Source organism: Podarcis gaigeae (assembly GCF_964106915.1).
Source record: "Podarcis gaigeae genome assembly, chromosome: 5".
NCBI lineage: Eukaryota > Metazoa > Chordata > Lepidosauria > Squamata > Lacertidae > Podarcis > Podarcis gaigeae.
In genome coordinates this window covers 91,255,329-91,269,430 of record NC_139681.1, presented here as the reverse complement: position 1 = coordinate 91,269,430, position 14,102 = coordinate 91,255,329, and the positions used below count along the sequence as shown (strand labels likewise).

Sequence of the window (14,102 nt, the reverse complement as noted above, 5' to 3'; positions counted from 1 at the left end):
AAGCCAGCAAGTTGAATTGAGCCCACAAATAAATCAGCAGCCAGTGCAGTCAGCCCAGAACCAGGGTTAAATGTTCCTGTCTTAGAACCATAGAATCACAGGGTTGGAAGGGACCATGAAGGTCATCGAGTCCAACCTCCGGCAACACAGGACACTATTGCCCTTGTCCCAGTTAACATTCAAAATCACATGCACTAGATGCAGTTTCCAAACCACCCTCAAAGTTAGACACATGCACAACGAATTGCAGTGATCTAACCCAGAGGTTACCATAGCCTGGACAGCCAAACCCTGGCTATCCTCCAGGCTGCCCACCTGCTCCTTCAAGGACAGTGTAACTCTCTCCAGTAAGGGGAAGGCAAGGGAGGAGAGGCACTGCTGCGAGCAGGAGAGATGAAGAAGAGGAGCAGCAGCAGTACAGGGGACAGTGGGCAGTGGCAGCTCAGGCAGCGCAATCTCTTGCAATGGCCCTGCATGGTGGCAATATATCAATCAACTAACTTTTGTGAATTTGACTTCTCTGATGATACAGTGATCCTTTTAATCACTGTAATCACAGAAGGGAAGGTCTAACAGTAATGATCACCACAGGGGGAAGACTACCTTTTGGATGTCCTGCCTGCAACAATAGGTTTTGATGACAAAATGAAAAGCTGCAAGACTACAGCCCTGGATTCCCACACTGTAGGGAATGGGAAAGTCAAAAAATAAAAGACAAGCCTCAGGTTGGTGCTCAGAAATTTAAATGCACAGGTGGGAACACCAGATTGGCTCTGCTGGTGTACCCATAAAGCCCCAACTTTAGCACTGCCCTGCTCCAACCCATCCAAACATGCTATGGCAACCCCGGTGTTGGTGATCTTACACTCTGTCAAAGGGAAACTCCCCTCTGGAGTAGAAATCATATATCTAACAGATGGGAGGCTCTTTAATGTGAGTAGGCTGAAAGCAAAAAGTAAGGTTACCATAATTTCCGTCATAGAGCTTCAGTATGCTGATGACAACGTAGTGAGAGGATGACCTCCAAACCATCCTAAATATCTTCATAGAAGCTTACGAAAAGCTTGGCCTACTGCTCAACATCCAAAAAACTAAAGTGCTGCACCAACAAGCACAAAACAACCTCTCTGCAATGTCATAAATCCCACTCAATAGTGTAAAGTTGGAAAATGTTGATCACTTCTCCTACCTGGGCAGTTATCTTTCCACAAGGGCCAACATTGATGCCAAAATCCAGCACTGCCTGAGCTCTGCAAGTGCAGATTTCTCCCGACTGAAGTGCCGAGTGTTTGAGGACCAGGACATTCACAGGGAAATCAAAATGCTTGTTTCCAAAGCTATTGTGCTACCAACCTTACTGTATGCTTGTGAAACATGGACCACTTAAAAACGCCATCTCCAACTCCTTGAAAGATTCCAACAATGGTGTCTCAAAAAAATTCTACACATCACTTGGGAAGACAGGAGAACTAATGTCAGTGTACTGGAAGAAGCAAAGATCACCAGTGTCAAAGCAATGATTCCTCAACATCAACTTCGTTGGACTGGTAATGTTGTGCAGATGCCTGATTATCATCTTCCAAAGCAGGGGTCAGCAACCTTTTTCAGCCATGGGCTGGTCCACTGTCCCTCAGACCATGGGGGGGGTGGACTATATTTTTTTGGGGGGGGGGTGAACAAATTCCTATGCCCCACAAATAACCCAGAGATGCATTTTAAATAAAAGCACACATTTTACTCGTGTAAAAACACCAGGCAGGCCCCACAAATAACCCAGAGATGCATTTTAAATAAAAGGAAACATTCTACTCATGTAAAAACACACTGATTCCCGGACCGTCAGCGGGCCGGACTGAGAAGGCAAACAAAGTATGTTTTTTGCTTAAGCCAGCCCACGGGCTTTAGGTTGCCTACCCCTGTTCCAAAGCAACTACTCTATTCCGAACTTAAAAATGGTGCATGCACATGAAAGTTCATACCAATGTTATCTGAAGAAGTGTGGATACACATGAAAGCTCATATCAATGACGAACTTAGTTGGTCTCTAAGGTGCTAGTGGAAGGAATTGTTTTTTTATTAAAAATGGTGGTCAACAAGAGGTTTAAAGACTCTGTCAAGGCAATTCTTTAAAAATGTAGTATAAACACCGACAACTGGGAAACACTGGCCTGCGAGTGCTCCAATTGGAAAACAGCCTTTACCAAAGGTGACATGGGCTTTGAAGACTCTCGAACTCAGGACGAAAGGGAGAAACATGCTAAGAGGAAAACACACTTGGGAAACCCTCACCGTGATCAACTCCTGCCTGGAAACCTACGTCCCCACCGTGGAAGGATGTGTAGATCCAGAATTGGCCTCCACAGTCACTTACAGACTCACTGTTGAAACCATGTTTATGGAATACACTCTTAAAGGTAAAGGTAAAGGTACCCCTGCCCGTACGGGCCAGTCTTGACAGACTCTGGGGTTGTGCGCCCATCTCACTCAAGAGGCCAGGGGCCAGCGCTGTCCGGAGACACTTCCGGGTCACGTGGCCAGCGTGACATCGCTGCTCTGGCGAGCCAGAGCTGCACACGGAAACGCCGTTTTACCTTCCCGCTAGTAAGCGGTCCCTATTTATCTACTTGCACCCGGGGGTGCTTTCGAACTGCTAGGTTGGCAGGCGCTGGGACCGAGCAACAGGAGCGCACCCCGCCACAGGGATTCGAACCGCCAACCATGCGATCGGCAAGCCCTAGGCGCTGAGGCTTTTACCCACAGCGCCACCCGCATCTTACTTGGCTACAAGTGATCGCCAAAGAAGGTAGGGCAGCTCTGCAGCTCTATCCAAACACAATATCATATTTCTTAATATAGAAAAATCTGTATTTTCTTGATAAATTCTGTATGCCCCTCATAGTGTGGAGTTACTCAGTAGTTAAGTCTCCATTGAAGTTGAGGTTGATGGTGGAAATATGGAGGTGGTTGTCTAGGGCTCTCCACCTGAGTGTTTTAACTTATCTCACTTCTTTTATTATTGTAGCATTTCACCATCACAGGTGGCAGGAATTAGTCAAAGAGGCCCTGGATTCTCCATGTCAGGATAAATACGTGGGAAGCAGTTTGACATAAGGCAAGTACAAGCATCTTTTGGATGAAGCCAGTAGGTGGGACTGAAAAGTAAGGCATGACCAGAGGACAATCCCAGAGGCAGGTTCAAAGAACAACCCAGAAATTAGGATGGAAGGACTATCAAAAGATATCGGAACACACCAGAGCTCAGGAAGACCTCTTATAAAGCTTAATGGAACAGAAAGCCCTATTATAGTCCTTCATGTCCTCCACAAGGAACCAATAGCAGACCTGAGTAGGCACCAGGCAAAAACATTCCTTTTCCATCAGGCCTTTCCCTTTTAATTATCTATGGCCTTTTTGCTTGGGTGGGATGTTTTAATTTAGTTTTTTTTAAAAAAAGAAATAGAATTGTCTTTTAGATTTTTTTAAATGCTGGTTTTAATGTATGTTTTTTGCTTAAGCCATTTTGAGTTACTGTGGCAAAAAGCAACCAATAAATTTAATAAATAATAATAATTTGCACAAAGTGGACATATAAAAGACACCCCAGATGGCAAAACTTGAGAAGTAAGCATATGGCCGATGAGATGTAGGGCCTTGCATAACTGTTCAGGTTAGGGACCCACAAGTTCTTTAATTCAGTATTGCATTTAAACATTCTTTCTCCAGCTGTTGTATGCTTTTGCTATACCGTGGACAGTGACACATAGGTGCCCTCTAACGCCACCTAGTGATCTCCTAAGTCAACTTATCCTCACATCTGTCAAGACTCCTAACAAAGACAGCTGAGCAGTAATGAAATCAGCAAGAGTGATTCTTTCACACCTCAGGGAGAAAGCAAGGAGGGACTCCAAGCCATATGCTTATGGATAACAGTGGGACTGAATTCTAATTGATTTTATAAGCTAAAGTTAGTGGTTGCATGTTTTCCCTCACACAGCTGAAAAAGTTATAAAGACAAAGTTACAAGAATAATCTAATACAAGGCAACTATTTTATTTTAATATTTTAGTAACATTTTTGTATTATTTTTGCAATTGCAGAACACCCTGAACATGGATACTGAATACCAAAATGAGTCAAATCTGCAGATGTATCAATTGTTGGCATCTGTCTTTCTTGAAAGATAATGGAGTACACTTCTGGGGGTCAAGTCAAGCCACTGCATTAGCATCAAAGTGACCTCCTTGGGACACAAGCCTGAGCAGTGTGTGTGGAGGTCCTGGGCTGACCAGATGACAAGACCCCCTCTCTTAGCCTCACTTTTGTTGTTGTTGTTTTGTCGTTTAGTCGTATCCGACTCTTCGTGACCCCATGGACCAGAGCACGCCAGGCCCTCCTGTCTTCCACTGCCTCCCGCAGTTTGGTCACACTCATGTTCGTAGCTTCGAGAACACTGTCCAACTATCTTGTCCTCTGTCGTCCCCTTCTCCTTGTGCCCTCCATCTTTCCCAACATCAGGGTCTTTTCCAGGGAGTCTTCTCTTCTCATGAGGTGGCCAAAGTATTGGAGTCTCAGCTTAAGATTTCCTTAAGAATGGAGAGGTTTGATCTTCTTGCAGTCCATGGGACTCTCAAGAGTCTCCTCCAGCACCATAATTCAAAGAGAACACCACAATTCATAGCACCAACCATTTATTTGACTCATGTATGTGAGCATCTGTTGATCTGAGAGCTCATCCACACTTCCGCTTGTCCTGTGCCTAGACAGCATGGGCCATAATGGTTTTTCATTTGTACCACCACTTTCATTTGTGCCTCCTTTAGCAAAAAGCACTAAAACCTGGAAGAGAGAGACATCAGATACGCAAGGTTTTGCAAAGTGCTTTGCGCCTTTCTACAAGCAAGCAGTATATATATTTTACAAAATAAACTAATAAATAAATGAATAAATAAATAAGGAAAGAAGGATGATCCACTGGATGTCTTTCTTTGTCAGTTGTTAATCTCATTTTTGGATAATCTCTTTCTCTTGGCTTATTTTCCCTAAGAATTGGAACGGGTAAGAGCAAGGGAAAGTAGCTGTGATGACGAAAAGGGGAGATAAATAGTGAACAGAGAAAGACAGGGAATGGCTTCTCTTTCACTGTCACTTGCAGCTTTCTGTCTCTTTCATTTTAATGTGCTTGTTGATGAGGCAGCTTTCAGAATTTTCAAGAATAACTGACTGTTCACATGGTGAGTGTAATGTGCACCAAGGCTCATACATGTCAGGTAACATGATCAAGTTGCATCTGAGCATGTCCAGAATATTAAAGAAGAAACTACTGTAGCCTGACTCTTGAAGGATCCATGATAAATTCTGGCTAACCCAGAATTTAGATAACCCTGCTAGCATAAGCTCTGATTGTGGTACAATATGGATGTGGATTCACCTTTTTCACACCACCGTGACATTTTAATTGATCTACCTACCATGACCTCAAGGTCTATTTCCTGGCCAGTTCAGACTCTGTAAGCTTAGATGTGAAGTTAGGGGTTCATGTGTGTGTGTGTGTGTGTGTGTGTGTGTGTGTGTGTTTGTTTAATTTATCAGTTGCTTTATCTTCAGGGCTACGCAAAGCGACTTACAGCCAAATAGACAATAAACCTCACATAGATACATTAAAACCAAGATGAAAGAGCAATTCATTAAAAACATCCCTCCCACTTCTAAAAGGCCACAGATAGTTAAAAGCCAAAAACCTGGTTATAGGTTGGACATTGCCTGGACATTTCACAGAGGAGGAACATGAGAAAGGGCCTCTGATGATTGCAGGTCCAGTTTGGTTGAGAGGCAGTCCTTGAAATATTGTGGTCTTATGACATCTTTGTTGCACCTATGTGCATCATTTTAGGTTAGTTTACAGTGAATCACATTTACTATTTTAATGCCCATTCTCCCAGTTTGATGAGATCCTTTTGGAGCTCCTGGCAATCTTTTTTTGTGCATACCATCCTGAACAACTTAGTTCTATAAGCAAATTTGTTCACTTTGCTTCTTACCCCTAACTCCAGGTCATTTGTTAACAAGTTATTAAGCATTATGAATAACTGTTAAACTAACCAACAAAGTAATTGTCAGGATTTCCCCCCTTTTTAAAAATGGGTTTTATTCTGACCACTTTCCAGTCCTTTGTTTCCAGTAATTTGGGACAAATTACATATTTTAAAAAGTAAATTTCAGCCCCATGGTTGGAATTTTGAGAAACCCCAGCATAAACTATAATTCTCAGCAGTCCTGCATTGACAGATTACCCTTGTTTGGCAAAGTTTTGCACTTTGAAAGAACCAGAGAAACCAGTGAGAGAAAGTGGGGAGTGTATAAAAACAATGGATTTAAATATCGGATATCAGTTACAATGAAATATGTTTGAGAAAGCTGCTCCCTATTCAGCAATGGAATCCCTGTTCCTCTAACAGATGTAATACCGTAGTTCATCTTACTGTGAATAAAACTCTGGTACAACTAGATTTGTAAGAGAAGGAAAACTATGTTCCTAAACCTCTGCTGCCTTGTAGGATATCTTTGGGAGGAGAAAAGACTTAAGGAGTAAAGCCTACACAAATCTGGAGTTCCGAAAGATGGCGTCTTGTATTGCAGCTCCTACAGCCAAGCTGGTGCCAAATGTATTGCTCTGTTTTCCTTTGGACCACATTAGTGAGGCTATGGTTTTCCCAGTAGTGATGTATGGAAGTGAGAGCTGGACCATAAAGAAGGCTGATCACCGAAGAATTGATGCTTTTGAATTATGGTGCTGGAGGAGACTCTTGAGAGTCCCATGGACTGCAAGAAGATCACACCTCTCCATTCTTAAGGAAATCAGCCCTGAGTGCTCACTGGAAGGACAGATCCTGAAGCTGAGGCTCCAATACTTTGGCCACCTCAATAGAAAAGAAGACTCCCTGGAAAAGACCCTGATGTTTGGAAAGATTGAGGGCACAAGGAGAAAGGGACGACAGAGGACAAGATGGTTGGACAGTGTTCTCGAAGCTACGAACATGAGTTTGACCAAACTGTAAGAGGCAGTGGAAGACAGGAGTGCCTGGCGTGCTCTGGTCCATGGGGTCACGAAGAGTCGGACACGACTAAACGACTAAACAACAACAACCTTCCAGAAGACAGAATGGGAATGATCTAGATTTCATCCTCACCCACTTAAATATGAATGCCAGTGTTAAAGCAAATAATGCTATGTTTCACTTTGATAGGTACACATCCAGCCACGGAGCACCCTTTTATAAGTAAAGGAATCTGTATGTGGATTGTTGCATTTAGACATGGATTTCCCATGAAGGATTGGGACGCTTGCCATTAAAGTGTAATGTAGGAAGCTGCTCTCTGCAATCTATTTGAATTCTATATTCTCTTCCTCTAAGCACATTCAGACAACCTAGAGAAAGGTGTTAACGTTGTAATAAATTAATTGTTCCACCATCTTTCTATAACTGGCTGCATCACATATCCAGAATTTTCATAACCTCCAAACATTGAAGTAATTTAGTTCCTTATGCAAAACAGAGTTGCCCAGAATAGACACATTGCCTAGAATAGATAGTCTATGCTGAAAATAGTCTGGTCTGTCAAGATACTAATCCTTTCAATTGGCAATTACTCTGATTTAAAATGCATATTATTATAATCTTTGAGAAGTGTTTTGATGTCCTACACATCAGCACATATAGCAGAAGTATTTTTTTTAAAGTACAGAATTACAATTATATTAAAATTAGAGCTTCCAAAAGATAGGGATTTTTTAATCTCTCAGAAAATGTAGTACAGGCTATAGAGAGTCTATAGTTGTAAAGCCACATGCAGGTCATAGATCAAAACTATGTGGAGGTCCGCAACATGCAGAGCTTAAAGGGGGGGGGGGATGTCACATTCTTTCATTTTCAGCATAAGAAATGGCCAACTTGTTCAGGGCAAATAATTGTTTGAACTGAGGATTTTATTATTAATCTCTGAAGACTGCTGAATTTAGGGTCACAGTAAGGGTTGATTAGGTACAAGGTGCACAAAGCTCTCCTCTGTCGATGCTATTGAAAGAAGCAAGTAATTTAGATTCAGAATTGGTCTTGGATTGAAGCTCACTCCATTACCGACCATTTTCAATTTCAGCTATACAATAAACATCAAGCTCAGCAAGGAAATTAGTACATTTGGTAATGCATTGGGGGAGATGGGTGGGTCTTTCACAAGATGACACTTATCACCAAAGCTTCAGTTAATGAAACCCTTGAGTGGTATCTGCGTTTGACATATTTTGACATTTTTTGAAATCACATCCAGCATTTTCTCTCTCCCACCCTCACCCCCCAGCTCCAACTGCACAATGTTCTGCTTGGGGAGGGGGGTGCTCCATCTATCTTTAAAATAAGTGCTGAAGAGCTGAAATATTATTGGGGAGGGAGGAATAAGAAGAATCTGACTGCACCAGGAGACACAGAGAGAGCAGTAGACTTTCTCAACATGTAAGGTATTTCTGGATAAATATTATTCAGACTGAGAATGTGCCCAGATATATGTGTCTACACAATGAATTTTCAGGTATCTAACATGGATGTTTATGTTTGCTTTACAAACTAATGCAGGGGTCTTCAAACTATGGTCCGTGGGGCAGATCTGGCCAACTAGGCTCGTAAATCTGGCCTGCGGACCCTGCCACCCACTCAGTCAGTCCCCATGCACTGAGGTAAACCCAGAGTGGCAAGGCATTTCCTTGAAAAGCAGCCGCAGACGCCTCGCCGCACGGGGACTGACTGGCAGGCGGCGGCGCTTCTGCAGCTTCCGACTGGCTGCAGGAAGCTCCTGCAGCCAATTGGAGTCCCCGCGCCCAAAAGTGTAAGGGAGCACTTCGACAGGAGCGCATCGCGGCATGGGGCCTTTCATTGGTAGAGCCGCCACTGACGCGCTGAGCCCGGGTTCCCTCAGTGAGCGCGGAGCTGGCCCAGAAAGGAGAGGTGCCGCCACTGCTGCCGGCTCCCTACCACAGGCAGAGGTACTTGGGCAGCGGCAGCCACTGTGCCAAGGTGAAGCAGCATGATCGCCCAGGCAGAAACATGGAGTCCATGCCAGCAACCGCCGAGCCTGCTGCTGCTGCCGAGCTGGGCTCCAAAGCTGCCGTGGCCCCGGCTAGCACTGCAGTCTGGGATCCCTCAGCAAGCGTGGAGCTGGCCTGGATAGGAGAGGCACCACCACTGCAGCCAGCTCCAAATCGCATGCAGAGCTACTCGGGCAGCAGCAGAGGAGGTAGGAAAGCAGGGGAAGGGGGAGGGGCTGGGGAGAGGGGAGAGAGAAAGAAGCCCCCCTCCGCTGGGATCCTCACCGCCCAGGGCTGGGGTCGACCCCCGATTGCGTCTCCTTTCAGTCTCCAGCTATGTATATAAGTATCTGTATGTGTGTGCACGTGTGTATACGGGTGTATGTATATATTTCATATGAATGAAAATACGGCATGAGCTCTGACCATTTGCATTATTGCTGAGCGCTGGCTAGCAGTGACAAATAGGGAACCGGATATTGACCATCTCATTAGCCAAAAGTACGCCCATACTTCCCACTGAAATACAGTGGTACCTCGGGTTACAAACGCTTCGGGTTACAAACTCCGCTAACCCAGAAGTAGTACCTCGGGTTGAGAACTTTGCCCAAGGATGAGAACAGAAATCGCACGGGAGGCCCCATTAGTGAAAGCGCACCTCAGGATAACAACGGTTTCGGGTTAAGAACGGACCTTCGGAACAAATTAAGTTCGTAACCCGAGTGACCACTGTACTTATAAATTTATGCGCATAGGAATTCGTTCATATTTTTTTCATACTATAGTCCGGCCCCCAACAGTGTCTGAGGGACAGTGAACCGGCCCCCTGTTTAAAAAGTTTGAGGACCCCTGAGCTAATGTAACAGTTTATCTAGTTAATATATTATTATGAATTACACTTATAACTTGTCTTGCTCATTAAGTGAAGTGTGAGTTACAGCACTTTTAAAACACAAGCCGTATAAAGCATACTAGAAAGACATAAAACACACAATTATCCATTTAGACAGGACTGTGTGCATAGCTTCTATAATCATACAGATAAATTGGTTTTTCATGTTGAACTTGTTCTCCTTTTCTCCGTAGTTGTCTTTTTCAAAGTTTCTAGCCCTTATGACTTAAGTTTGAAAATATGCAGCAAAAGAACACCAATAGCTTTTCAAAAGATCACCAAAGGATCAGTGGGGGACATGTCCATACTGCAGGGGCAACAAAGCTGCACCAATGTTCCTCAAATTGGGATGTGCATCCCAATGAAAGTTACCCTGGGCCAAAAATGTTCCCCTTTTTGCAGAGCTACTTGTCTCATGTGAAAGTGTGTTGGAGAGTTTTCAGACTTTCATTGGGAGGGGATTGGGAGATGGGCCATTGGCATGATCTAGCCAGCTGTTCTTATGTTTGTATGCCCTTAATGAAAGACCAGTAAGCACTGGGACAGATGTTAAGAGCTTAGAGTACCACTTTTTGCATAAAAATTCAAAATGTGAGGTACTAAAATTTTGATTATCATGGTGATGATCATGATGCATCATAATGGAATAAATAATTTCTAAATTATATAAGGCAGAAACTATCTGAGGGAAAGACGAATAAAGAGTGAAAGGATTTTAATTTTAGTTCATCTATCTATCCAGTGCTATTTTTCTAGAAAAAGAGGTGCTGGAACCTACAATGAACGTCTCTCTGGTTCTCTTATAATGGCAATCGCACCAACTGAGAGGTGCTGGAACTGAGTTCCTGTGAGTTCCAATTGGGGGGGAAATGCTGTAGCCATCCATCCATCCTTTCCTTTTTATTTACCAGCAGCTGGTAAAATGAAATTTTGGTTGACACTTGTATTTAACACAATAATAATAATAATAAATTTTATTTATATCCCGCCCTCCCCAGCCGAAGCTGGGCTCAGGGCGGCTAACAACAGTCAAAATAGTTCAACATTCTAAAAACATTCATTATAAAATTAATTAAAATCAAATTAATGGCAACCATCAAGCAAAATTCTGTGTAGGTTGCCAGAGGAGGGGGTCAGGCTGCGCCCTGACCAAAGGCCTGGTGGAACAGCTCTGTCTTGCAGGCCCTGCGGAAAGATGACAGGTCCCGCAGAGCCCTAGTCTCTTGTGACAGAGCGTTCCACCAGATTGGAGCCGCGGCCGAGAAAGCCCTGGCTCTAGTTGAGGCCAGCCTAACCTCTCTGTGGCCTGGGATCTTTAGGATGTTTTTATTTGCAGACCGTAAATTTCTCTGTGGGGCATACCAGGAGAGGCGGTCCCGTAGGTACAAATTCTCTAAATGCCGATTTGACTGGTAAATTAAAGCCTAAGTCAGATTCCTCCACATGATCATGTAGGAAAGGATGAGTGTGAAGTGAACTTGACAGTAAACAGTGTGAACCAGCAGCTATGATCACATTATCATGATCTCACAGGTACTGTAAAAAGTACAACTGTACACCCAGGCTGTGTACACACATTTTATTGTTTTTTCTCCATTGTTCAAACATGGTCTAGACCTATACTTTTTTTTTTTTTTTTTTGCCCCTGAAAAGAGTTTATTGAGAAACTGGTTTCATTCCAAAAATAAAAGCTCACTCTGCAGTGCGTCCATTTTAAAACAGATATTGGTATCTGATATCACACCTGACCAATGACATTGTTGGTGGGAATATACAAGATCACAACCACAACTTCCTTCTTCATTTACCTGGCACACGTGCAAGGAGGAAAAGGTGTGTGTGACCTAATCACAGGGAGGGTTTTCAAATGTGCATCAAGTAACTATGTCTACCCTTGTGGATGGCAGGATCTGGAATCAATCTAGACTGAAAGTAGTGGAGTACAAGCATGGATGATTTCAAATTGAGAAAAACTACAAATAACTACAAATGGGTCAGTGTGTATGTGGCCTCAGTGTCTATACTTCCCACTTTATACTATGTGGTTGTGCGCATGTACAAATTCTGTTAGCCATCTCTGAAATTAAAAAGAAAAACATAGCTTAACCTTTGCACTCAGTGGAAGAAGCTTGCTAATGGTACATGTTCTCATTACCAATGGTCCTTTTCCACATCCTCTCTGCCTTAAACAGACCCCTCCGTGTTGCATTGTAATTAATTTTTAAACTTGGGCCAGTTTTCAAAGCAGTTTGTAATGTAGATGAGAGATCTGCTTCAAGATAAATAATAAATGGATGCCTTTTGTTTTCATAGCATCAGTCCCACAGATGCCCAAAGTCATTGGTTATGTTCTGGCAGTCGTGATATTATAGCATTAAGGCTGCAGTCCTACACATACTTACCAGGGAATAATCCCCACTGAACACAGACGAGCTTACTTATTTCTGTGTAAAAATGCATAGGATTGCACTATTCTATATTGTTGCCGTCTGAAGTTTTTTTTAATTTTGATTTGTTCCTCTTGCAACATTTGGAAGAGGAGAGAAAGAAGGGAGGGGAAACACGCTGCTTTCTTCTCTATTTTAAACATAACAAGAGTGAATGAAATGACAGCATGGAATCTCATAACCTTGGAATCTCGTAACCTTGAGCACACAAAAGAAAGTTAAATATGTATAAAAATGAAAGGAGGGTAGCCAGAAACTAGCTGGGAGGGAATAAATAATTGCCTGCCTAAAACTAGTTCTGACTAGTTCATGACCCAAGCACACTACTGTCGGCTCTCAGATCACTTTAAATGCTGCATTGTGGCCGCTAGGATGCAAGACCAGATTTTTAAAAAGAGGTCTGTGTGGATGAGGCAGAAGATTTAAAGTTCACTCATTCTAAGGGATTTGATATTTACTCTTTAGCTCCCATGAAAGCCGAGGGAAATTATTATAGATTCATATATTTCAAAATCCCTCACAGCTCTATTATTGTTCACTTTTTCTTTAGTTTGCCCTATTCAGAAGAGAGAGAGAACAATTAAAACAAAAATACAAAGCGACCTAAATAGGCCATTTCTGAACTTGACTGGTCCTACTGAGATAACACTTACCGCTTGAGTTCCAAGCCGGGTGGTCCCTCCCAAAGATATTTCCCCCTGTTACATGTGGGAGGTCATCTTGAAGATTTCAGGAATGGGGACTGCATTGCAGAGGATACCTCCTCCTGAAGAGTTGCATTGTGCTGAATGGCAATTTTTTTATTTAAAACTTGCCCTCACATGACACTGCTCTGTGCATTTTCTGTGATTCCTTCAGGCAAGGTTTAAGGTGCTGGAGCAAGAACCCTGTCTGCTCTTGTGAAGGCTCAGACAAGAAATAATAGAAGCTGGATATCTTCTAAACCAAAAATAAATCCTATATCACAAAAGGAGTTAATACTTCTTTCTTTCTTTCTTTCTTTCTTTCTTTCTTTCTTTCTTTCTTTCTTTCTCAATGCAATTTCCCACAACCAAACAGTCATGTTATCCCACATGCTACTCAGTTTTGTATTAAGAATACTTTGTGAATTTAACAGAGTTTTCATTCCCCCCCCCCCAGTAGCAATTGGTGAAGGAGGGTACAGTATCTTGTGATATAGGTATCATACACACCAAATAATAAATATGAGCAATCAATTGATTTTTCAGAATAATTAAATAATCTTCATTTGGATACACATTTTAATCACAACATTTCAATTTCTACAAAAAGTTTTATTCCACAAATAGCTCTTTTTACAATGCTTCTTAGACAATTCTGCAAATTGGTAGAGTAAAAGCACATATATCCCACCAGGCTCCCATCTGGTCCAGGCTGGAAACATGAAGCTCTACTACTTACCCTACTAATATGATCCCCTGGAAAATGAGGAGGGGAAGAGATATAAAATCTGGGTTTGCATACTGGTGGCACCTTAGACCAAATCTCTGAATGACCTCAAGCTTCAGGAAGATGCTCATCAACATGAGATAATGAATAATTAAGTGTGGCTCCCCCAAACATTATTGTTAAGGGGTCAGTTAATGGTTCCTCAGCACTATTTTCTGGTATCAGCCCCGCTTCACCAAGTAGGAGCGGAATCACAGACAAGCAGTGCCTCCCACAC

At 42.8% G+C, this 14,102-nt stretch overlaps 1 protein-coding gene across 11 annotated transcripts in view; it reads right to left on the bottom strand.

The window, feature by feature from the left end:
- Nucleotides 1–14,102, bottom strand: part of LOC310845006 (uncharacterized protein) — a 448,061-nt gene that overhangs the window by 274,181 nt on the left and 159,778 nt on the right. The window contains exon 5 of one of the 11 annotated variants that reach the window (XR_014564415.1): nucleotides 1,018–1,483. The exons of the other annotated variants lie outside the window; for them this stretch is intronic. The gene's annotated coding sequence lies outside the window, so the exon portion shown is untranslated. Of the gene's footprint in view, nucleotides 1–1,017; nucleotides 1,484–14,102 lie in introns of those variants that run through there. 11 annotated transcript variants of the gene reach the window in all.